The following is a 26,755-nucleotide window of genomic DNA, read 5'->3' as shown; positions in this document are numbered from 1 at the left end:
ATATTGAGCAGACTTTCTCTATTACTAAACTGACCATTTGATTAAGTTTGAGTTCTGAGACATTTTCCTGAGCTGCATTTCCAAATACAAATTTTTTGGACTTATATATTTTTAGAGCAGTTGGAGCTTTGCAGCAAAACTGGACGGAAAGTACAGAACTTTATCATACATTTCCTGCGATCATACAGGCAGGTTCCCCTTTACTGACATCCCACCAGAGTGCTATATTTTTTATAATCTATGAACCTACATTGACACTTCGTGATCACCCAAAGTCCACAGCTTACCTTAGGGTTCATTCTTGTGTTGGACAGTCTATGGGTTTGGCACATATATAATGACACATATCCATCATTATAGTATCATTCAGAGTAGTTCTATTGCCCTAAATATCCTCTGCATTCCGTTTATTTATCCATTCCCTTCCTCCTCACCTCTGCAATGACTGATGTTTTTTACAGTCTCCATAATTGTACGTAGACTTTTCTGATTGGCTTCTTTCACTCAATGCTATGCATTTAAGCTTCCTCCATGTGTTTTCATGTCTAACTATCTCATTTCTTTTTAGCACTGAATAATATTCCATTGTCAGGATGTGCCACAGTTTATGAATCCATTCACCTACTGAAGGACATCTTGGTTGCATCTAACTTCTGGTAATTGTGAGTAAAGCAGCTATAAACATCCAGGTATAGGATTTTGTGAGAACATAATTTTTCAACTTTATTGATCAATATCAGGGAGAGCAATTGCTAGAGTATGATGTAAGAGTATATTTAGATTTGTAAGAAATTGCACAACTTTTTTCCATAATGGCTGTACTGTTTTGCATTCCCACCAGCAATGAATGAGAATTCTTGTTGTACTGCATCCTCTCCAGCATTGGGTGATGTCATTTCAACATTTTAAAAGGAGAAATTTATATAATTTCCCCAAATTCTAAACCTGTCATAAGCTGATAGACCTCTAAGTTTATATACAAATCTATTGATGCTTTTGGTTGCGCATACATTGATAACCAAGTGTGTACATGTATATAATAACAGAGATGATGATACTTGACATTTATGGGTCTGTGTCAGGTGGCATTTTATATGCACTATCCCTTTTAATGCTTGTCATAATACTATGAATGAAATTTGAACTATATAATCTCTATTTTACAAATAAAGTTTGCACAACAGTAAGTGGTAAACCTGGGATTCCAATGCAGGTTGGAACTCCATGGCCCTCAGTTTTAACCACAATAAACCTTGTTTCTCATAGCAATAAATATGCCTATGTATGTTTGTGTATATGTGTGTGTACTTTCACATGCTGTTCATTATGGGAGAGACAGAGGAAAAAAAAATAATTGGGAGAAGTGCCACAAATTACTGAGGAGATATCAGCTCTGTTTGTGTGATTGAATCAATATTTCCAGGTCATTGCCTTCAATTCTGCCATATAAACAAATATTTAGAGAACTGGGTGCCAGGATTCTTAGGTTTTATCCACACCATCTTAATAACTGTTATATTTGTCTGACGTAAATAAAGCAGCTTCCCCATACTTTTTTCCCTTGCCTCTCTCCTGAATTATTTTGGACTGCTGCTCCCTGGTACACAAATTGCCAAACAGTCTAGTCTTTGCGTGGTGTGCTGCTAATATACTCCAGACACCACTATGTGAGTTTAAATTACTCAATGCCAATAAAATACTCACTTGCTGTGTCAAACAATGTGTGGAAGAAACATGCTTCACTTCCACTTACTGGTGGACATGATGTATTGGCTCTATAAACACAGTACTTAGCATGAAAAAACATAGTTTTCAGATAAACAGACTATTTTATTCTCTTCATTTTTCTTCCCTGCATATTTTTTTTTCTCAAAAGTGTATGAAATATGTTTTGTTATTGCCTCACTTGGCACCTTCAAGATAGTTTCTTTTAGGATGAACAGGTTTTAGATTCCCAAGCAAAGCAATGAAAGGCACACTGTGAAACCTGCCTTTTGCAACAGCCCAAGGGGATGGAACTGTCAGTTGTCTGGTAGAAGTGGTCTTTAGGTAAAGGTCAAATAAAATTGTACTGGGAGCTTTGAGATTAGCTTCAAGTGGCTGTTTTAGGTAAGGGGCTGACCTTAGGAGAATTGGAGAGGAAAAACAATATTCTAAAGCAAAGTGTCTTTGTTCCTTCTGACTCCTCTCTCCTTCATTCTAAGAAATATTAAATGCTGACTTGTCTATGATTCTTTTTCTCTCATTAGCTTATACAAGGTGTTCACTAGGGTGTTTATCATGAAAGAAGTTTGTAAAATTTGAAAGAAATTTAAAGGTGTATCTTAGGGCTGCCATAACAAATTACAACAAACTTGGTAACTTAAAACAACATAAACTTATTGTCTCACAGTTCTGGAGGTTAGAAGTCTGGACTATACTCTCTCTGAAGGGACTAGAGGATGGTCTTTTCCTGCCTCTACGTAGCTTCTGGTGATTGCTGGCAATCCCTGGCATTCCTAGGCTTATAGATATATCACTCCATCTCTGCCTTTGTTGTCACATGATGTTATTCCCAGTGTGTCTCTTTCTGTCCAAAATTCCCTCTTATTTTAAGGGCATCGGTTTTCAGATTAACATGCACCCTTTTACAGTATGACATCATCTTAACTTGATTACATCTATAAAGATCCCACTACCAAATAAGGTCACATTTACAGGTACCATGGATTGGGCATTAACAACACCTTTATTTTTTCTTTTTATGGCCTCACCTTTGGCATATAGGAGCTCCCAGCCTATGGGTCAAATTGGAGCTGCAGCTACAGGCCTGGGCCACAGCCACAGCAACACTGGGTCTGAGCTGCATCTGTAACCTACATCACAGCTTGCAGCAACACCCCATTCTTAAACCCACTGAGTGAGGCCAGGGATTGAACCTGCATCCTACTATGTTGGGTTTTTAACCTGCCGAGTCACAATGGGAACTCCCAACACCCATTTTTGTAGGACACAATATCACCCACTGTAAAAGGCAGGGCTGTATAGTGGGAAGAGCACCAGATTCAGAGCAAAGACATCACCAGTATTGGCTTGGTAGGAGGGGGTAGTGGTTAGCTCTCTTCCCGATTTCCATCAACTCCCCCACTCATATTTTTAGGTGGACAATTGAGGTTTTTCAATGTTAAGGGCTATGTACATGCAACTTTCAGAAAAGTCTTTCAGTTCCTCCTGTCAAAGTGATTGGCAAACCAAAACCCCTCAAGTGAAGAAATTATGGAGCCAGGGACTTGGAATCAGAAGACTTAGTTTAGGATGTAAGCTTGATGACTTCACAGCTGTGTGCCCTCAAGTTCTGATCCTTAATCCTTCCAAAGGCCAATCTGATAAATAAAGTTAAATTACAGCTCTACCTACCCAACCAGATTACTTGGTATAATAATACTATAAGAATACACTGTGGAGTTCAAGTATTACTTTTGCCTCAGAATTAGCAACTCTAACCCACAGTTAGAGCCCAAGAAATACTAGTAGAATACATTGTTTAAAACCAAACACCAAAACTGAAGCCACTTTGCACAAGCTCTGTAGTTGCCAAGGATTGCCAACATAGCACCTCATAAACTTCCATGTCCCTAAGCACAGGACTGGGGAAACAGTGGGAGTTGGGGAACAGTCTATGTGCTATGTTCTTAGGCCAGGAGGGACTGCTGGGAACTTTTACTCCTCACCCTGAGGTGCTCCACATCTAACCAAAAGATGGCAAAATAACACCAAGTCCCTTAGTCTCTCCTGCCTCTCATGTCCATATTCTTTGCAATTTGACTTTTCAGGTTCTTCTAACAGCAGGTAGAATCCTTCCCCCTCTCTTTTATTTATTTTTTGTGTGTATTAAAATACATAGCATATTATAACTATCTTAACCATTTTTTTTTCTTTTCAACAGCAATTCTACTGCTTTATTGTACAAATTGTAACATTCTAAGCTAATGAACTGGTGTGAAGTTAAGAATTATTTGACTTAGTCCATTAGTTTTTCAGAAAATTTATGTTAAGCATACAGTTCACTCCTGGGATAGACCATGATGGAAAAAAAATATAAAAAAGAATATTTGTGTGTGTGTGTATATATGTATATGTATGTGTGTGCACATATACATACATACACACAATATGTATATATACTCACTTTGTGTAGCAGAAATTGGCACAATATTATAAGTCAAACTATGCATTAATAACAAGTTTTTAAGAGTACAACTCAGTGGTATTACATATATTCACATTGCCATGCAGTGATCAGCACCATGCATCCTCAAAACTCTTTTTATCTTGTAAAGCAAACTCACCTATTAGACAATTACACTCCCTTCTTTCTTCTCCTCATCCCCTGACAACCAACATTCTACTTTCTGTCTCTATGATTTTGACTACTCAAAGTACCTCATATAAATTCAGTCAAGCAGATTTTGTCTTTTTGTGTCTAGCTGATTTCACTTAGCATAAAGTACTCAGGCTTTATCCATGTTGTAGCAAATTGCAGAATTTCCATCCAGTGAAGACTGAAAAATATTCCATTGTATGTATATAACACATTTTGTGTATCCATTCATCTGTTGGTGGTTACTTGGATTGCGTCTATGTTTTAACTATGGTGAATAATGCTTCTATGAACATGGATGCACAAATATCTCTTCAAGACCCTGCTTTCAGTTCTTTGAGTATATACTCAAAATTGAAATTGCTGGATCACAGAATAATTCTATTTTTAATTTTTAGAGGAAACTCTACTGTTTTCCACAGCAGCTTTTTTGCATTCCTACCAACAGCACACAAGTGTTCCAATTTCTCCACATCCTTACCAACACATGTTGTTTTATGTTTTTTATTTTTTTTTCTTGATCATAGCCATCCTAATGTGTACGGCGTAGCATCTCATTATAGTTTTGATTTGCATTTCTCTAATGTTTAGTAATATAAAGCATCTTTTCATGTGCTTATTGACTATTTTATATATTTTCTTTGGAGAAAAGTTTTCTGAAGTCTTTTGCCCATTTTTGAATTGGGTTGAGTTTTAGGAGTTCTCTATATAGTCTGGAAGATTAATCCCTTATCATATATATGATTTGGAAATATCTTCTTCCGTTTTGTGGGTTGCCTTTTTACTCTATGGAGAGTATCTTGGAATGTGTAAAATGTTTTAACTTCCATGAAGTCAATTTTTTCTTTTGGAGTTATATCCAAGAAATCAATGCTAAATCAATTTTGAGTACCCTGTATTCCATCATAAGGATTCTGGTTTGGCAGTGGACTTGCAAATTTGCTATGTGTCTATTTGGGCTGTTATCTTAATCAAATGGACCACCAGGCAAGGAGCCTCCGTGGTGACTGCTTGCAGTTTGAACCTGTGGTAGAAGTTGAGGGGGCTAGAAAATTTCATGCTGTAGCTTTCTCATCTATTTCAGGGAACTGAACAGTAGGTCAGTGAAGATAGGAGAGTCAGCAGTGCACACTTCTACAGGGAGGACATCCGGACAGGTCAGTGTTAACTGGAGTAGAGTGATAGGCCAAAGGATTGAAACCAGGTGAAGAAACTCTTGCCCTTTTTCCTTCCATCTTTCTTACATATCTTCCAGAGAGAAACTAAAACCAGAAAGAACAGTAGGAAGCACAGAGAGCAGACCATTTTTGCTTCTCACTCAAAAGCTCATGGTTTGGGGGCAAAAAGGGATTATGGGATTAGAGGTTTAATCTACTCCGATTTTTACAGCTGAAAATGACCCCAAATCTATGGAAATCTATGGAGTCTGCCTAAGCTCTCCTTAATGAACAGAAAAGATTTGGCAAAGATTGGAGAAAAATAAATCTATTTCAAGGGCATAACTGAGCAAATTAAAATTGTTCAATGAAATGACTATAAATTACTGTCAATACTTTACATTTGCCTGTTTTACAGTTTATGAAGAAGTCTTACAAACATCTGTTAGTATATATCTATCAGTAAATATACATAACATTTGTTTTGTAAACTATGAAGTTCCATGAAAATGAAATGTCCCTTCAATTAAAATTTCAAACATTTGTTTTCATATGTGCTATTGTTTATTTACTTTTTGTCTTTTTGTCTTTTCTAGGGCCACACCCACAGCATAAGGAGGTTCCCAGCCTAGGGGTCTAATCAGAGCTACAGCTGCTGGCCTACGCCAGAGCCACAACAACGCGGGATTCAAGCTGCATCTACAACCTACACTGCAGCTCATGGCAATGCTGGATTCTTAACCCACTGAATGAAGCCAGGGATCAAACCCGCAATCTCATGACCTCATTGTTCCTAGTCGGATTTGTTTCCTCTGCGCCACAGCAGGAACTCCATGTGCTATTATTTTAAAAGTAGAGGGAAAGAGCAACTAAATATCTAAAAATACTTTGATTTTCTCCAAAACTGAGTGACTTTTCTTATTTCCTATGATGTTCTCCTATGATTGGTTACAACATTCAAAAATAAGAGAATTTCTGACTTTTGGTAGACTTTATACTGTAAAATTATACTGTTCATACAAAATATTTCAGACCTTAGAGTCAATTTCAACCCAGAAATATTCAATTTTGTTTATTGAAAATTATTGAATATTTGCATAATATCTACTTTGCTGAGGGCTCATGTGCCTTACTTACTGCATATTCAATATTAGGGTGATATTGTATTTATGCGTGTGTATCGCTCTCTCTGTTAGTCAATGTTCTCCAGAGAAGTAGAATCAATACTATGGATATATCTATGTCTATGTAGATATGTATATGTATATCTGAGAAAGAGATTTATTTCAAGTAGTTGGCTTATGCAATTATAGAACTGGCGAGTCCCAAATCTGTAGGGTAGGCTGCCAAACTGAAGAGCTGGGGAAGAGCCTTTGCAATTCAAGTTCAAAGACCATCTGCTAGCAGAAGTCCTTCTTGGTTAGGAGAGGTCACTCTTTTCTTCTATTCAGTCCTTCAACTGATTGGATGAGGCCCAGCCACATTATGGAGGACACTTTGCTTTAGTCAAAATCCACTAATTTAAATGTTATATCTTGTCCAAAAACAGTCTCACATAAACAACCAAAAATAATGTTCCCCCAACTATCTGTGCACCATGTGCCAGCCAAGTTGACATATAAAATGAACCATAACATTCTCTTTGTATGTGTTTCTTTCTCCTTTGGGTATTAGAATTCCAATTAATCAGCTTTTAAAGGATTCTTTGGCCTTCATTTTTTCTCTCCATTAATTAAGCATCTAGCAGTTCTTTAATTCTCTAATGATTAGAACAATTCTCTAATGATTTTAGAGCTAGTAGAGCTAATTATTAATATCCTACTATTAGTAATTATCCTTATGTGGACTGCTTTATTCTTCTTATTATATATTAATTTATAGGGATAAAATATTATATATTTGGGTCTCATATTCAGGCATAATATTATTAATACAATTTAAATATAAATATGGTACTGATTTTCTAAAGCTGCATTCTGAAACACTGAATTTCTCTTCCATAATGCTATACCTATTTTTAATTACTCATACCAAACAAAGATTTATAGCATGGGCCCCCTCTTGAGACCCATACATGCCTAGAACTCATAGACTCACCACTGTGGATCTGGTGCATTAAGCATGTCTCACTCTTGTGTCCTAAGGCCATATTCCATGTATCTGAAACTTTTACTAACTCCACATTCCTTACTTAGGATATTGAATTCATCACTTCCCATTTGCACTTTATTCCTTAAAGAGTAAAGAGTGGTAATCTCTGAATAGACCACATTAACTTTCTTTCCTCCCTTCTTCCATTATTTCCTTCCATTATTTACACATGGTAATAGCCTTCTAACTAATTTCTGTGCAGTAATCTTCCATCTCCAATCCAAATTCAACTTGCCCCATAATGTAGTATTGTTTACATAAAATGTTGTTTTATTTATTTGTTATTTATTTTTTAGGGCCGCACTGGTGGCATATGGATGTTCCCAGGCTAGGGGTTGAATCAGAGCTGCAGCCACCAGCTTACACCACAGCCATGACAATGTCAGATCCGAGCCACACCTGCGACCTATGCCAACGCTCATGGCAACATCAGATCCTTGACCCACTGAGCAAGGCCAGGGATCAAACACACATCCTTGTGGATACTAGTTGGGTTCATTACCTCTGAGCCACCAGGGGAACTCCAAAACAGTTTTTTTTTTTTACATGAAATATATTATTATCTACATGAAAAAGTTGAAAATTACCCTGATCATTCAAAATCCTCCTCACTCTGTCTTCTTCAGCTATCCAAATTCAGCTATTATTTTCCAATATCAATATTCAATTCCATCAAGAATAATCTTTTTACTCTTCTCCAAATAATCTTACTGTACTACACTTTAAGCCTTTGGTCAAATGTTCTTGCAGGTCATATGTTTCCTCTCACTTGTTTCCCTTTCAGCTTCTACCAGCCTTCAAGGTTCAAATGCCTTCTGACTTCTTACAGGTGTTCTTCTTTAACTACTACCATTATTCCTGTTTTACTTGCACACTTCTCTACAAAATAGGGCCTTTTTTAGTCATCAGATTTTGTTGTTGTTTTTATTGTTAAGTGAAGATAACATCTAATAACTAATTATTTGTAGCCTATCTTTTTAGTAAGGATTTGTAGACACCTCTTACATGTATATGTTTAAAGTTCCCATGCATTTTGATGTATGTTCTTTCATTTGATTCTCACTACAACCCTATTAAGGAGGCAGGATGGATATTAATCTTGTTTGAACATTATACCTCAAGATTGTATAGAGATTAAAATAATACCATATGTATGTGAGAGCATTTTGTAATCTGCACAGAATTGTGTAAGTCATATTTTTATATGTTCTTTGTTCAGGGGCAGGGATCACATTGTATGTTCCCAATACTGATTTGTTCAACAAGTACTCGATAGTTTATTATGTCTTCTAATAAGATCTAAACATATACACATGTAAATGTACATTCTTGCTCTTAGAGAGCTTATTGTCCATTGGAAAAACAGGCAATAAGAAGAATACAATACAACATAATAATGCTTATAATAGAAGGATGAAAAAAACTATGGTATAATGGAAGAAATGGAAGAGGCTAAATTTCTATAATTTACACCCTCTGCAAGTGTGAAAATTACTGTTAAGAAGGAAGAGGGGAAATAAGGAGTAGAGGACGAAGTAGGTAAAGAACGAAAGCGGGAGATATTTACTCAAAGCGGAAAACCAACATAATGAACACATGCCTCTGTCAACAACAGTGCTGAGCTCTCTAATGTATTTAACTGCTGCAAAACATAATGAAATATCATACAATTGTGACCATAACTGAGAGCCAAAGAAATTAAAGAACTTTGCCAGTTATGCATCTAAGGTTGGGTTCATAGCAATGATAATAAACTATACTGTTGAGTCAGATACTAGTTAAAAAATGCATTGTCTAGCACATTTTTTTTAATTAAAAGAAACAAACTCAAGTCTTCCCCTTCATCTCTTTTTTTGTTTGTTTGTTTTAAACACAGCACATGAGCTGAAAGCCTGTGAAAACACAATACTCCTTAAATATCAGCAACCCAAAGTCCATTTTGGTAAAATATGGTCCCAGTTTTGTTGAATGAGAAAGAGACAGATATATACTATCAAATACAGAGAAAATCCTGAAAAGCTTTATTTTGTGATATTACTATTTTAGCACATTTTGAAAACTCCTGCATACTTATATCAAAGCCATACTTAGTCTACTTTGAGAGTTCAACCAGCCATTGATAATTGAATAATAAGCCAGATTTTTGCTAATAATACATCTTTGCTGTTCTTAAGTGTTCAGCTGCCACCAAAAGCAATCTACTGAGGGTGGAAAAAATCCTATGCATCTGAAATATAAAGATATCCACATTAGGATTAGCTGGGTGGTGATGTTCACCCGTAAAATTACATATTAGATCTCTGTACCCTGTCAAATATTTAAGCAACAAATCAAGCAAGAGAGTCTTTGTCAGGATCTTATTTGGAACCAGATGTACCCTAGACTTTTGTCACCATCTGCATATTTAATCTTAGATATGAAAACATCATATTAATTATAACTGCCCTGTTAATTATATCAGATTGTTTAGGACATGAGGAGGTGAATATATCTTTCAGTGCAGGTGGTACCATTCTTTGGTAGGATGAAAATATTCATGGCAGGCTGGACAATTTATTTATAATTCACCCTGAGTGAAATTCATTCTATTAAGAAAGTATGTAGATACTTCAATCATTAGAGAAATCATTTCCCTTCATTGTAGTAATTTTTCTTTTTATAATAAAATTTTTTCTTATGGAAGAAAAACGACTTTGCTGTAATTGGTTTCTACTTTACTTTACTCTTTTATGCATACACCTGTCTTCTTATCTGCATGTCTCTCAGATTTAAGGCTGCAGCATTGACTCTGGTTCATGGTGGTATTTGTGATGCACTATGGATTGAATTGAAATCCTTTGAACTCATTTAGGCTGTGACATTTTATGGCAGATTAATTAAAATGATTCGTGGTTACTTTAGCCTCAGTGGGAAAAGTGAACAGGTTTCTGATGTGAAATTCTCGCTGTGGCCTCCTTCTCTTCCAGCCCGATTACTTTAGCAATCTCTGCACTACCATGTTTCCTTTACAAGTTATTTAACATATTGATATTTGGGTTGTATACACAGCTAATTTAGTGTTTATGGACAAAATCAAAACCCTTGCAATGCCAGATGTTTGTAACCCATTATCTGTCCTTGAATCAAGGGACACACTACCTTGCTGGAGATGGAATATCAAAAATGTTGGATCAGGCTCCATTATCATGATTTTTTCCTAGCAATGCTTCAGCTCAGCCTGATGGAAAAATGAAGAGTGGAGCATGCCTTATGCCTCAACACGATGTTGCAAAGACAACAAACTCCTAGGAACTATTTCTCTCTAGACAGTTCAAATTCCAACAAGTAATGTGAGGTTCTTTATCTTGTCTCTGGCTGGGGATTCCTTCACAAAATATTTAAGTTAGAATGTGACAGTAGCCTTCTGCTTGCTCATTTATTATCCATGAATATTTTAGCTTCAGTTGTAATCAAGTTTTTTTTTACAGTTTTGTTTGTTTCAGGCAATCCAATGGGTATGTGAAATGTATCTAATAGAATGTGTCAAGATGAACAGAAAGATAACTCTAGGTTAATTCTTTAACAGATATTTAGTCTGTTTCTCCTCAAATTTTTGCCCTCTTACTTCTCCCCCTTCTAGATTTTTGCTTCCCTTTCACTATTTCACTCCTCAGTGGCCCTGGTGGAAAATTGAAAATAGACTATGCTCATATTTGTTAAAAGTTTTCATAAAAAATGTTCTAAGAGGGAAAGGAAAAGATAGAATCATAAAATCTTAAGAGCTGAAGGGAAAATAAGAAAACATACCGTTCAATTCCCTCATTTGGATAATTAGCTTTAAGTGTTAGATAAATACCCTAAAATATTGTGAAAGAGGTCAACTTGATAAAAACTTTTAATAAGTATAGTAAGTTTGGTGTTATATGGAGTTTTCATTTTTAACATCTCTACCAAAACTTGAGATTTGAAGAGTGAATTTGGAAAGTCTAATAACAGTCTGGATGGTAATATTGTCAAATATTTGTTTCAAATACCTGTTTTTTGGGTAGCTACTACAATAACTACTACTTTTAATTCACAGATAAGGAACTACAGTTCACAATGGTTAATCATGTACTCAGTTTTTTTTTTTTTTTAATATCTTTTGGTAGGTACTAGAATTCAAGTCTTTAGCTCCAATCCCAAGCTTTTTTCTTCATACCATACTGCACTTTTGATAATTCAAAAATGAAGAGTTATTAATGTATATGTTTAAATTATATTTGCCTTACTTTAATTTTATCTTATGTTTATGGCCCATTTTTTTTTTAAAAGTAGACTATCATAAACCAATTTTTTTTTTGTCTTTTTAGGGCCACACCCATGGCATATGGAAGTTCCCAGGCTAGGGGTCAAATTGGGGCTGTAGCCACCAGCCTACACCACAGGCCACAGCAAGCCAGATACGAGCTGCACCTGTGACCTATACCACAGCTCACAGCAATGGCAGATCTTTAACCCACTGAACGAGGCCAGAGATCTTACCCTTGTCCTCATGGATACTAGTACGGTTCATTACCAATGAGCCACAATGGGAACTCTCCATAAACTGATATTTATATTTTAGACTCAAAGTTGCCAATTGACTGTATTTCCATACCTCCTGATAAATGATATTCTTGTTATTCTAGTTTGTATAGTCAATTTGGTATTTGGTATTACTCAATGAATTTATTACATTTATAGTTGTACAATGATCACCACAATCCAATTTTATAGGATTTCCATCCCACACTCCCAGCCCATCCCCCCAACCCCTAAACTGTTTCCTTTGGAAACCGTTAAGTTTTTCAAAGTCTGTGAGTCAGTATCTGTTCTGCAAAGAAGTTCATTGTGTCCTTTTTTCAGATTCCACTTGTCAGTGATAGCATTTGATGTTGGTGTCTCATTGTATGGCTGACTTCACTTAGCATGATAGTTTCTAGGACCATCCATGTTGCTAAAAATGCTGGTATTTCATTCATTTTAATGGCTGAGTAATATTCCATTGTGTATATGTACCACCTCTTCTTGATCCACTCCTCTGTCGATGGACATTTAGGTTGTTTCCATGTCTTGGCTATTGCAAATAATGCTGCAATGAACATTGGAGTGCATGTGTCTTTGTGAGTCGTGGTTTTCTCTGGATAGATGCCCAGGAATGGGATTGCTAGATCAAAAGGTAGTTCTATGTTTAGTTTTCTGATGCATCTCCATACTGTTTTCCACATTGGTTGCACCAAACGGGAATCAAAAGAAAGCTGGTGTAGCAATATTCATTTCAGACAAAATAGAGTTTAAAATGAAGAATATTTTAAGGTACAAGGAAGGTCACTACATAATGATTAAAGGAACAATCCAAGAAGAAGATGTAACAATTTTAAATATCTAGGTTCATCACAATATATAAGGCAACTGCTAACAACCTTAAAAGGACAAATCGTCAGTTTGGTATTATGTAGCCTAATTTGATGCCTCCTCTCTAGGAGACAAACAGCCTCTAAAAACAATAGAGAAGCTTATTTTAAATTGTTAAAGACTGTTGGCCTGGGGGAGTGTCAGGCCCAGTCTCCATTAGTGGCTTCAGGAGGGGAAAGTCCATTCTTGTAATTGTCCTACAAGGGTCTAACCAATGTGGCCTTCAGTTCTTTCTGACTGCGGGCCTCCAAATGCTAGAACTTTCATGGAGTTCACTTGCTGATTCTTTGGAGACTCAGTGGTTTAGTACTTGGTCTGGTGGCCTCACTGAGATGCAACCCCTTTCTCCCTCTCAGTCCACAGGTGCCATATTCCCTTCAACCCAACCCTTTGCTTCTGGGCTCCTCCCACTCCAGTTGGTACCTGGCAAGTTGAAAAGTCCCAGTTACCTAATGTGGCTTTCTTTTGTCCTTGTCAGATGTTTGACTACTGGAGTGCCAACTTTTGGGAATGTAAGCTATTCCATGTAACGTGTCTCTCAGTTCACACTCTTTCTTCTGACCATTTCTCAGCCATGTGGAGTACAATTGCTGCTTGATCGCTTTACCACTTTCAGACAGAAGGCAAGGACAATCTCCGGATTGGGGATTGACGAATGGAGCATCATGATGGGAGCAGTAAGTTAAATGTTCTGCCACTACCAATCTTAGCATATGGAGGAAAGGGGAAAGAGATCATTATCTCATGACTTAACTCTCCCCAGGAAGACAGCCCTCCCTTCCTGGCAGGAAAAGTTAATTTTGGAGACTTATTTAAACTGTGAGATTTTAGGACCATGAATCAAGTTTCCTTTGAACATGACTATACAAAATTTAACATCTTTTATTCTTAACTGTGAGCCATTTCAAAAGATACCCTTGGAAAAGTAAGTAGCACCTTAGATGGTAGAAAGACATTTTCTTTTTTAATTTTTTAATTTTTTTTGTAAAGTCTTACTGAAGTATAGTTGATTTACTTGTGATAATTTCTTCTGTACAGCAAAGTGATTCATCTTACATATACACACATCCATTCTTCTTCAGATTTTTTTTCCATACAGATCATCACAGAAAATTAGGTGGAGTTCCCTGTTCTTAATTTACAGCAGATCCCCCTTTGGCCAATCTTTCCATATACCTCAGTGTGTATATGCCAAATATCCAATCCATCCCTTCCCCCACCACCTGTTCCCCTTGGTAACAGTTAGGCTTATACTTTATTTATATAGTGCTATGTGTTTAGCTAGATAGATAAATGGATAGACATGCATCAGATAAATTATATACTATATTCCTATGTTTTACAATCATAGCTAAATAAAGTGAGACTCTAATTGACCATTGTTAACAGGCATTTAAAGTTCAAGTCCAAAGTCCAGGAAGAGCTGATCTCTCATAGGCATGTCCTCAAAGCACTTAATAATAAAAAAATTAGATCTAGAGATTATCATACAAAGTGAAATATGTCAGATAAAGATAAATATTATATGACATCACATGTGGGATCTAAAAATACTGTTAATGAACTTATTTACAAAACAAAAACCAACTTGTGGACATAGAAAGAAAAAAACTTATAGTTACCAAAGGTAAAAGAGAAGGAGGGATAAATTAGGAGTTGCGGAATAGCAGATACAAACTACTATAAATAAAATAGATGTACAAGGGCCTAGTGTGTAGCACAGGGAACCATATTCAATATGTTGCAATAACTTATAATGAAAAATAATTGAAAAAAGGATATATATAAACACACATCCATATACACACACACATATGTGTGCAAATGTATCAATACGCAAAACAAACACAATATTGTAAATCAAGAATAAATTTTAACAAATAAAAAAATTTAAAAACTAACACTAAATTTGTGTTGCTAAAAAAAAAAAAATCAAGATTTTAGAGTCCCCATTGTGGATCAGCAGAAACAAATATGACTAACACCCATGAGGATACAGGTTCAATCCCTGTCCTTGCTCTTTGGGTTAAGGATCTGGCATTGCCATGCGCTGTGGTATAGGTCGCAGGCATGGCTTGGATCTGGTGTTGCTGTGGCAGTGGCTATGGCTCTGGCATAGGCCAGTGGCTACAACTCCAATCTGACCCCTAGCCTGGGAACCTCCATATGCTGCAGGTGTGGCCCTAAAAAGACCAAAAAAAAAAAAATCAAGATTTCAGGACCCCACCACTACTGAGTCAGAATGAGAAGGAACATATTAGAATCTTCATTTTAAACAAATATCAAACATGGTTTGCAGGCAGATGGAATTTGAGAATCATTGATGTGAGCCATTGGGAGTTGCTGATGAATTTCGAATAAGAACACAACAGGACAAAAGCAGTATTTTAATACGCCAAGTTGGTGTGGAGGATGACCCCAGGTAAGCAGAAGACCCCAGATAAAGGGACTTACAATTGTTCAGGCAAGAAGGCAGATTTACTGGTGCCAGTGCAGAAGGAAATGCGAAGACAAATACAAGAAATATGATGAGTTAATGTGAAAACACCGCCTGGAGAGAAGGCGTCATAGGTGACTCCTAGCGTTTAGGCTTAGATGCTGGGCACACTGGTCCCTGCCCCTCCCCCCCTTCCCCGGGAACATAACTGCAGAGGAGGACAGTGGCAGCTGCTGCCTGAAAATCCATGCTGCTCTGGGGGCGGTTTCATATCCCACACTTGTGAGTCATGCTCTGTTTTGGAGGACGTGTACCCATAACAAAACTCAGCTCCTCTCTGCATGAGGCCTCTCCCTGCCCTACTCAAGATATTGAAGAGAGGCGGCTAGATCTGGGTGACACTAAAGATGCCGTGTGTGTTTAGAGTGGTGCTGGGCTTAAGCCTTGCCTGGCTTTTTCCTACTGGCTAATATTTCAAAGTAAATTTAAACTGCTCACAATGTAATTAAAATCTTTACATTTATATAATGTTTTATAAAATTCTGTCATGTGTGTCATTCTCTCTACTCTTCAAAGCAGCACTCTGAGCTAGGCTGAAGAGAAGGATAACCCAGAAGGAGATTTCTTGAGTCTGCTGGGCTTTTTGGGGCAATTTAGCTCAGTCCCCACCCCTCCTTTGACTTGGTCTTCCAGGCCCAATTCAAATTCTGTCTCTTCAAATGTTTACCCAATTCCCTCTGGCAGTCTCATTATTTTATTTGAGTTACACTAGAACTTCCTACACATTTGTATTATTTCTCTCATTTTATTGTTTTGTAGTTATTTACTACTCTCTCTGTTTAGACTGTTGAAGCAGAGTAATGAATAAAGATTTGGGGAGTTAGTGTAGAAACATGGGCTTCAATATATTCTGTGTCTGTGATGGGAAATACTTGCTTTCCCGTAATAAAGACTTTTGCTTGCCTGCCACCTGTGTGTTTCAGAAGTTTGTTCTTTGGCTCCATGAACAAGAACCCAGATCCTGGAAGCATTTTTGTGGTAATGCCATGGGCCAGGAGAGCATCTGGGGGCCATGGTGGCCTCTGTTCTAACCTGAAAACAGATGAGTCAGAGTTGGGAAAGTGTCTATAGACTTATCCTATCAAGTTCTGGTCAAGTTCTCAGCATGACCTAATCAACCCTAAAGTCAGGGTTGAAGAATGAAGCCCCAACAGTCAATGATTCAGGGAACCTGGACTTAAAGGTGAAAAGAGACACAGCCCAGGATTTCTTCATTCTCCTTCTGAAGGCTTTCCCCTGAGATCAGTCTGTTTTATTGTAGTCTGGAGACAGCTGTCTCAGGGATCTCACTTAGGATCCTTTTAGATTACCCATTGTATTTTAAAATCTGCCAAATTGTGTTCCATGAAATATACTATTCACTAAGTGTGTTATACAAATTCTGATATACTTTCCCCTTTCATCGGTGTAGGAAATGCAGTGAATGAGCTTTATTAACTCTAGCATCCCACAATGGCCTCCATTGTCATTATCTATGACATTTTACATTTTTTTTCAGGGCTTTTTAGGAAGCATTCATAGCTGAATCAGTGTTATCTTCAGTTGAATTTAAAATTCTCAGGGGCCATTTTAAATGCATTGTGATAGCGCAAATAGGCAACATTTACCTGATTCCCTTCATCCTCTAATTTTGTCATTTTGCTAAAAAGAGCAATTGACTGTGTCGGGCAGGATTTGTTCTTTATAAAACCATGCTGCTTATTGCTCATGATTCCATCATCCTCCAGATTTGATAAATTTCATCTCTTTGGGCCTGTTTTATTATTTCACTGTTGATATTAGACTTACAAGGCCATCATTTTCAGGTTCCCTTCTCTTGCTTTTTGTCAAAAGTGTACCTGCCCCTCTAGACTCTCAGACTACCTCTCTATAGTATACAATTGATACCAAAGTGACTGAAATTTCACTAGCTGAGATTTACACAATATGTTAAGCATGACTACTAAAGAAAAGGCTCTTTCATTTATTTATTTTTTTTCTTTTTACGGCTGTGCACCTGCGGCATATGGAAATTCAGTAGGGGAGGCCTATGCCACAGCCACAGCAACATAGGATCTGAGCCACGTCTGTGACCTACTGTGTAGTTTGTGGCAATGCTGGATCCTTAACACGCTGAGTGAGTCCAGGGATCAGTCTACATCCTCACAGAGACTATGTTGGGTTCTTAACCCGATGACCCACAACGGAAATGTAGAGAAGCCTCTTTTAAAATGCAAGCAGTGTGGGAAGTGTGATGTACATGTAACAGTTTAGTGACAATTAGTTTTAATCACATTTTGTATTGAGGTCATACCATGAAGGACAGGAAAAAGTTGGCATGAATGGGGGAGGGATGAGGAAGGAACTAAGAACGAATCCGAGGAAGGGAACTTCATTAAGGATAATGCTCCCACCCTCACCCTGCACAAACATGCCTAAAAAAAAATGCTAGAACAAGAATTAAATTCAAAATTATAATCTATATTAAATTTAGAAAAGGAAAAATACTTAATTCACAGGTCAAATTTAAGGCAAATGATGCTGGAAAAATACATGTAATTTTAAAATGCTGTCTATTTCCCAGAAAAAGTATAGATTCCTGTAATGAAAATAGTATCTAATGTTGACTGAATACTTTTTGTATGCATGTTCTTGTTTGCTCTTGATAAACTTATAGGGTAGATACTATTATTATTCATATTGGAGTTTTGAAAGTACTGAAGCACAGAGAGATTACTGTCCTTTGAAACGGACCAAAAAAGGTGCAAGGCTGGAATTCAGAAGCAAGCAGTTTCAACAGCAGAACTGAGGCTTTTCATTGCTATCTTATGTGCTCAGACCAGGGGCGACAGGGTTGATATTCTCTTCTGGGCTCTTTATTTTTTGTTAGAGCCTTGGAGGGATTCAGGCTTTGATCTTATACTTACACTTTCTTAGTCTATTTTGTTTTGTCTGTTGTTTGTTAAACATAGCCTTTCAAACTACAATGTGTAAAATGAAAAGGGAAAAAAATATAGACTTACTGCATCATAGAGGTGATATTTATGAAAGTCTGTGGAAGAAATTAAAAATCCTTCTGATTGAGCACGCACTAGATGTGAACAACAGATAATGCCGTGAAATGTCACTTATTTAAAATGAACAAATGTTAATTCTTTAGGTTACTTTTTTGGAAGAGTAAGAAATGTTAACCATGTTGTCGTAATAAAAATAACGAATTCTTAATGCCTAGAGTTTGGAAATCACCATACTGGATACAGGGAGAGAGCTCATAGTGTTCAGAACTGGTTAGGCATAGTTGTACTTGTATTTTTATTCAGTCCTTCATTCACCTATCCATTCATTCATTTGACAAATGCTCATAATCCATTGAGTACCACTCAGTCACAGGATATATACTTTCATATAATAAGAAATAGAGTAGGATAATGTTGCATTTATCTCTGGAAAGCACTAAATGCATCTGAAACTGGTAATGGCGTATCTAACCATTATATGGTCAATGCACACTATTTGGGCCTTTTAAAGAATTTTTTATATTTTGTTATCAATTTAAATGTTTACATTTCCTGAACATATAAGTCATGTCAAGAAGAGTTTTTCATCCCTAACAGGAACATAAAATGTAATAGACTATTGTTATCACTGATACATATTAATATTAATATTAATATATTGGGAGTAGGGATTAAAAACCTATTGTACAATTAAATACCTAGTAAAATAGCATGTTTTTATTACAAGTACATGTTCCATTCTCTTATTCAAGATTTGGACTATGAATGAAGAAGTTTCATTAAATATAATAATAATTTTTACAACCTTAATTTTATATATATTATAATTTGTACTTTCAAGTTTGCCTAGAATATTAGAAAAAAATTGGAATTATATAATTATATATCAACAAGATCCATTAAAATTGTGCCTAGAACCTTAATTAGGAACATAAGTATATATATTAGAAAAAAATTGGAATTATATAATTATATATCAACAAGATCCATTAAAATTGTGCCTAGAACCTTAATTAGGAACATAAGTATATAGTGTTCTAATATATAAAATTTTAGAGCATTTGTATTAAATATTTTTATTTTTATTCTCCACAGGAGAAGATAGAATCCATCAGTATAAGTACACTGGTCAAGACAGTAAATTATTTTTCATGGTTTTTATCATTTCCCATTATTTTGTACACATGTATAAGCTTATTAAGACATTTTATTTGTAAGTACAAAGACTTCTATAAGCCACTCTTTACAGCCTCCATCTTTTATTCCCTTTATGAAAATGTAAACTCCTTACAGCTGCTTTAGAGATATAAAAAGCTCTGATTTGTTTGAAAAAGCTTCAGAACACATAGGCAATGTTTAAAGAGGCTTTGGCAAAATAAAAAGTAGAACGCTTTTAAAGCAGATGCAGAGATTCTGTCAACTTAGAAGCAAGTCCAAGATGGCAATGCACATTGGAAAACTATCCAGCTTGGGTCATCATTTGCTTCTTGAGGTTAATCTAACAGCTGGGGTATTCTTGTTATTGACTAAGGGTCCTCATTAACCAGGGGTAATTCAGCCCTATCTTCAGAGTCCTCCAAAATTCTTTGTTAAATAATTGTGATGGCCCAAACTAAGGAAAAAGCAAATAACTGTAATTGCTCTGGTACACATATTGTGCCAAGGCAATAAAAACTGATTTCTAAGATGTTGGAAGGCCGTTTTAATCATCAAGGAAAATGAAAATTATGTTGTCATAGTTTTCTTTCTGTATTTAAAATATTGCTTTGGCTTTGAAGTATTATTTTGGTTCTTTCTGAAAATGCTATATTTTGCATATATAAGGTTTCAGCTAACAGTAAGAGAACTAATGCTAGCTTCTTTATTTCATATTTACTGAGCATTGAGCATTGTTTTATGTCTTGTGCTAGATGCTATGGAAGATATAAAATGTTAATAGGCAAAATCCCTGCCTTCAAAAAACAGTATGTTCTCTTTGGGGAAGAAGAATAGGCATAAATAAATAATTAAATAGCAAGGGAAGGAACTCTAAAAAATATACTGAGCTCTTTATGCTAGAAAATGCAGATAACTACATATCAAGTTCATTTACATAGGCTCAATAAACTTCTTAGATCATATAGTACAAGATGAAAGCTGTATGGAGAACATTCAAATTTTGAAAAAAAACAAAACAAAATGTAGATTCATGTCTGGTCCTGCAAATTACTAGTTGATTTACTTTGATTTCCTTGAGATAATTCCTACCTCAAAGGGTACTTTTGACCACTGAGAGAATAAAGGTCAGAATCAGGCTTAATAAAAATGGACCTATCATTTTTTCTGTTAAATGGGACAATACACACCTGTGGAGGATTATGCAGACTTGAAGGCTTTTTCTAATAGTCTTTCTTTGCCAAGAGCAGCAAGAAAGGAAAGAAAATGGAAATGATTGGATTTAAATATGAGTATTGAAAAGGATTAAGGAAATGAGGAAGGATGACCAGATGTCAAAATGTTCTTTGGTTCAGTGCTACTCAAAATGTGGTTGAGGGACCAGTGCTGGCTTATGAAATACGTACACTGAAATTAGTACAGAAATGGAGAGTTCAGTGTTTAGAATTGTGATAGCAATTTGATAGAGTAATTTTAAGTTAATTTAGTAATGACATTTTAAGGCTATATTTTTATGTCTTCATGTTCTTTCTTTTCATTTTTTTTTCATTTTTTTTTATGGTTGCACCTGCAGCTTATGGAATACCCAGCCTAGGGGTAAAATCAAAGCTGTAGCTGCCAGCCCACCCCACAGCCACAGCAATGCAGGATCCAAGCTAAACCACAGATCATGGCAACACCTGATCCTTAACCCAGCGAACGAGGCCAGGGATCAAACCTGTTATTCTCATGGATACTAGTCGGGTTCATTATCACTGAGCCACAACAGGAACTCCTTTTGTCACTTTTTTTTTAATAATTTATTTTTATTGAATTTTACAGATGTATCAGTCTGCAATTGGTTCTTCAACTCAAGCAGTTTGAAAAATCCTGTTCTTGTAGACATTTTCAATTCTACTGATAAAAGTTTATAAGTTAGTACAGGGATTTTTTTTCTAAACGAACTGCGGTGTAACAGTGATGTACACAATATGATATTGTCAGTGTGATGTTGCAGTTGAAGCTTTGATGATTTCATGGCACCAGCCTGTCCATGACTGCTTGAATGAAGGACTTCTAGGAGACAGGAATATACAGAGACTTTTTGCCTGTGTCATAGATGAGATGGAAAACTTGTAAACAAATGAAATGGGTGAGTGTTTAATAATGCAGAACATCACAGCAACAAGGGAATGGCAGTTGTCCAACAAACAACACTGAGACAAATGGCAGGCTCTCTATAATACTCACAGGACTGTGGACACATTGGTTCAGCCTGGCGGAAGCTACTCAGGTAAACATCAGCAGTCAGCATTTCCTTCCCTGATGACTTACACGACCCAGGCTTAAAATCTCATCTCGTAAATAACTTGGGGAAGTCAAGACCAAAAAGAAATTTCTGCCATTAAAAGTAAATCAGGTGGGAAGGGCAGGAAAGACAGCTACAAACAAAATCTGTTTCCTGCTCTCATATCCTCCTAACTTCTGGCTGCCTTTCCTTTATTTGCGTGTGTGTGTGTGTGTGTGTGTGTGTGTGTGCGCGCGCGCGCGCACGTGCACTCATGTGTGTTATAAAGTTTCCAAACAGAGCTGATTTTAGACACCTAGAAAATAGATGTCAGAAGTCTAGGGTAAGCTAGTTTTGGATTTGGTGGCTGAAAATCAGAAAAGTCAGCCATAACTAACAAAACTCAGTCTATGTATTCCAAGTAATTGTCAATGAATGCCTAATTTTACTCCTTTCTTTTTAAAAGAAAAACATAGTTGGCAAAGTCATCTACTTGCCTATCAATTCTGAGCTTAGATTTGTAAAGGATTTTCAATGACGTTAAAAGAAATTTTTACCTATTTGTTTTTCCTTTCTTTTCTTTTTTTAATTTGAAGAGTTTCCTTAGGTGTCTTGTTTGAATAAAAAAAAAGACCAAAGTTTGAACGATTTAATTATAGGGAACCCAGAAAATTCTTTTAGCATTTTTCATTTAAAAAAATTTTTTTTGAGATAACTGTAGTTTCACAAGCACTTGTACAAAATAATAGAGATTCCATGGACCTTTCACTCAATTTCCCTCAAAGGTAACATCCTATATAACTGTAGTACATTATCACAACCAGGAAACTGACATGGATACAATCTACAGAATTTATTCAGATCTCATCGGTTTTACGTGCCCTCATTTATGCGCCTGTGTGTGTATTTAGTTCTCCGCAATTTTGTCACCTCTGTAGATTTGTGTGACTACTACCATCACTGTCAAGTTGCAGAATATTCACATCACAAGGAATTGTGTTATCTTTTAAAAGCCAAAGCCACCTTACTCCCCTGTCATTCCCTAAGCCCTAGAAACCTCTAGTCTTTTCTTGGTCTTCATTATTTTGTCATTTCAAGAATGCTGCATAAGTGGAATCATATGGCATATAAGACAATGTGTTCATCTGTTTTATTCAGCATTAGTCCTTTGAGATCAGGTTGTGTGTATCAAGAATTTACTCTTTATTTATTGCTGAATGGTATTCCATGGCATGATGCTTCACAATTTGTAAAATCATTCCCATACTGAAGGGCATTTAGATTGTTTCCTTACAGTCTTTATAATTGAAATACTCCTCACCATAAGTTTCTTTTATAAAGGTAGTGCATACTCACTACATGCTCACATGGGCTGGGTGGTCTACTGAACATTTTTCACGCACCAACTTCTTTACAGAAAAACTCCATGCAATAGGTGCTACTATTATTTCTACTTTATACATGAGAAAAACTAGGTTCAAGTATGTTAGATAGCTTGCTCAGGTCACAGAGCAAATCAAGTTTAGGTAGAGTTGGAGTGTGAACTCAGGCAATTTGATGCCCAAGACTTGATTTCCTTTATGGTTACAAATTAAGCACAGTTATAGGTTTATGTTTAATTGCTCTTAGGCTGCCCAATGTATAATTTCATATAATTGTGCAAAATTCCTGAATATATACGTAAATAATGGAAAGAGGTATGAAAACACATCTAACATATACGTGGAAAAGTATCTACTTAATATGGCTGTTTATGATTCTGAATGCCAATTTTTTACCATCGCCCCATGAAGAACTTAGTTGAGCAAAGAGATTTGTAGGTATTCACCCACTAGACCATTCCTTGTGCTCCAGGGCTGAGTGGAAGGTGGGTGGGGAGGGGAGGAGTGCATTGGGGGAGGGGGTTGGGGGAGAGTAAGGGTAGAATTCTGAGTTGAAGAATTTAAGCCCCCTCAGGGCAATGAACCTTCATGGAGTCTCTGATCTGTATTGGGCCAAGTCTTTGATATCAGGAAGGAAGATCAAATTGCCTTGGAGACTTGGATTTCTCCTTGGGATTTAAAGATTAATCTCCATCAGGACCCCAAATTCCTGTTTAGTGTGTATCTCTAGGCTGAAGTACCAGGAGTGATCTTGATCCCTGGGTAGAGTAGCAATATGTTGGCAGCAGCACCAAGGTCCTTTGCCCCCGTGAACTGGCATTCATGGTGTTTAGATGGTACATGGCCCAAGGCTCTGAGAAGCTGCATTATTTAGAGGAATGGCAGTGGGACCACCACAGAGAAGCTGAGTTATGTTTTTTCTATAGAGAAAGCAAACAGCATTGTTTGGGCAGTTCCAAAACACAGGGGCCAAGGCCTACCTGCTCAGCCAAATTTTGGGGAGACAGTGGGTGAGGGGCAGGGAGTAAAATAGTGGAGCACACCAGTGATTAGGTGACTACCAAGGCAGGAGTAGTTAGTGCTGCAACTTGAGGGCCTATAGGGTTAGCCGTGAACCCTAAGGTGTTAAAGAGAGCAAGGTGAGTATCAGCAGTTACACCATGAGGAAGATGAGGTGATCAGGAGGGAGGAAGGAATGTGGTGGCTTCTCTTTTCTGATTCATCTCTCTTGATCTTTAAGGGAGTTAACAGTGGCCCAGTTGGGTTTCAGGTTGATAATTTCAACAAATACTTCCCAATAAGATTTTTAACAAAACCTAAGAGGTGTGTAATCTTGTGTAAAACACACACACACACACACACACACACACACACACACACACACACATGCACAGGTGTAATGGGCCAGGAGTGAAGAGACCTCAACTCTCGTTCTAATTTTGCAGTTCTTTCATCATTCAGGGTCCTCAAGTGCAAGATGCCAGGAAAATTTTGACTAACTTTTTAACATTAAAATAGCATAATTCTACATAAAGTAAAATAAAACAAAATGGTATCATTCTGTCAAAAACACTGTAAATATTTCCATAATCCATTGATCTATCACACATCCTTCATTACTAACATTGTTATTTAACTCATATTTCAGAATTATTTTATGAATGTTTATCTGAAGATATAATATATGTCTCCCAAAGATATATATATTTATATATATATTTGCACATATTATATATAATTTAATTTCCTCATTATTAGGAAATATTTGAGGGGCATATCATCAGCTTTAAAACCTTGCCTTGCTTATATCTACCCAAATAAAAATGTGACTTTGTTTTGTTGTGCTGTTTTACTCAGATTTCTGCCATAAAATTGAGATGAGAATGCAGGAAAGGCAGGGCTGATGCCCTGTGACTGAATGCTGTAAACAAGGCAAATTCATTTGCTCAACAGGATGACCTGTGTGTAGAGGGTAAGGGGAGGAGGGAAAGGGAATGAGATTTTAACAGACAAGGAGCTCCAGAAGCCACTTTGACCCAAACTATTTGCTTTCTAATGAACTGAAGTTCCCTTAGAATGGAAGGTCTCCCTTAGGGAAGAATTACATACTTTAACCCTTATTGCAACGCTCTTATTCCTACCCAGAGGAGGTCTATTAGAGAGCTGATGGGAGAGGGGGAGAGAGGGGAAGTGGAAAAGGGATGGAGACGCAGGCAGCAGGGGTAAAGTTTTTACTCTCTTTGTTCTTGGCTTCCCTAGAGCTTTATAGGAAATTCAAGGATTCCCAGATTGAGGGAACCACCACAGGAAAACCTAGAACAAATTGCCTCTATTATTGTTCTGTCCTAACATTAGATATAAATTGCCACAGATAAAAGTTACTTTACAGGGAAACTACTCTTAGGGAAGGAATTCATTGTCTAACTAAAATAAACAATTTCATCAACTGAATCTGAATAAAAGAAATAATGTTCAATGAAAAGCTTCTTTCAACATTAAACTCATTTCACTAGTTTTTAAAGTGTCGCACCCTAACAATATGTCCCTTACGCTCATTAAAAGAAAGGCTTTGATGTGCTTTTGGTTTCAGATGCCTTGCATCTCATTTTTGCTAATTTCAGTTTTTTAAAAAAAGTTCTCCCACATTGTCATTTTTTTCCCCCAAAATGTTAACAGGTAATTTGTTTTGTTTTGTTGTTTAATGCTTGGTAGGTATTCTGATGAACCTCAACGAATCAGTAGTAACAGTAAATTTTGACTTTGGTATTCACTTCTGATTGTTTCACTACTGAACACAGTGGAGGCACTTCGAAGAACAAAGCAATTCACACTGTATTAAGAGAATAGAATGCATTAGGATGTTTCTATTTATGAAATATTCAATTGTTATAATAAGGCTAGCTTATGTTGATACAGTATTTGCAGTAAACAAATTATCTGTTTATGATAACATCCTGTAGAAGAAGTAGAAAAAAAATGATGCAAAAGAACTTATTCACAAAACAGAAACAGACTCCAAGATTTTGAAACCAAACTCATGGTTAACAAAGGGGAAAAGCTGGGGAGAAGAGGCACATACCCACTACTAGATACAAAATCTATAAGGGGTTGGGAGGGACATATACACACTACTAGATACAAAATCTATAAGTAAAAAGGACTTAATGTTTAGTGCAGGGAAATCTACCCAATACTCTGTGATGGCCTGTTCAAGAAAAGAATCCGAAAAAGAATTGATATATGTGTGTGTATAACTAATTCACTTTGCTGTACATCTGAAGTTAACACAATGTCGTCATCAACTACACTCCAGTAACATTTCTAAAAAAGAAGTGCAACAGCTATTATTTATCATTCCGATTTCAGATGAGAGAAC

The sequence above is a fragment of the Phacochoerus africanus genome, chromosome 13 (assembly GCF_016906955.1).
Source record: "Phacochoerus africanus isolate WHEZ1 chromosome 13, ROS_Pafr_v1, whole genome shotgun sequence".
NCBI lineage: Eukaryota > Metazoa > Chordata > Mammalia > Artiodactyla > Suidae > Phacochoerus > Phacochoerus africanus.
This window is presented reverse-complemented; position numbering follows the sequence as displayed.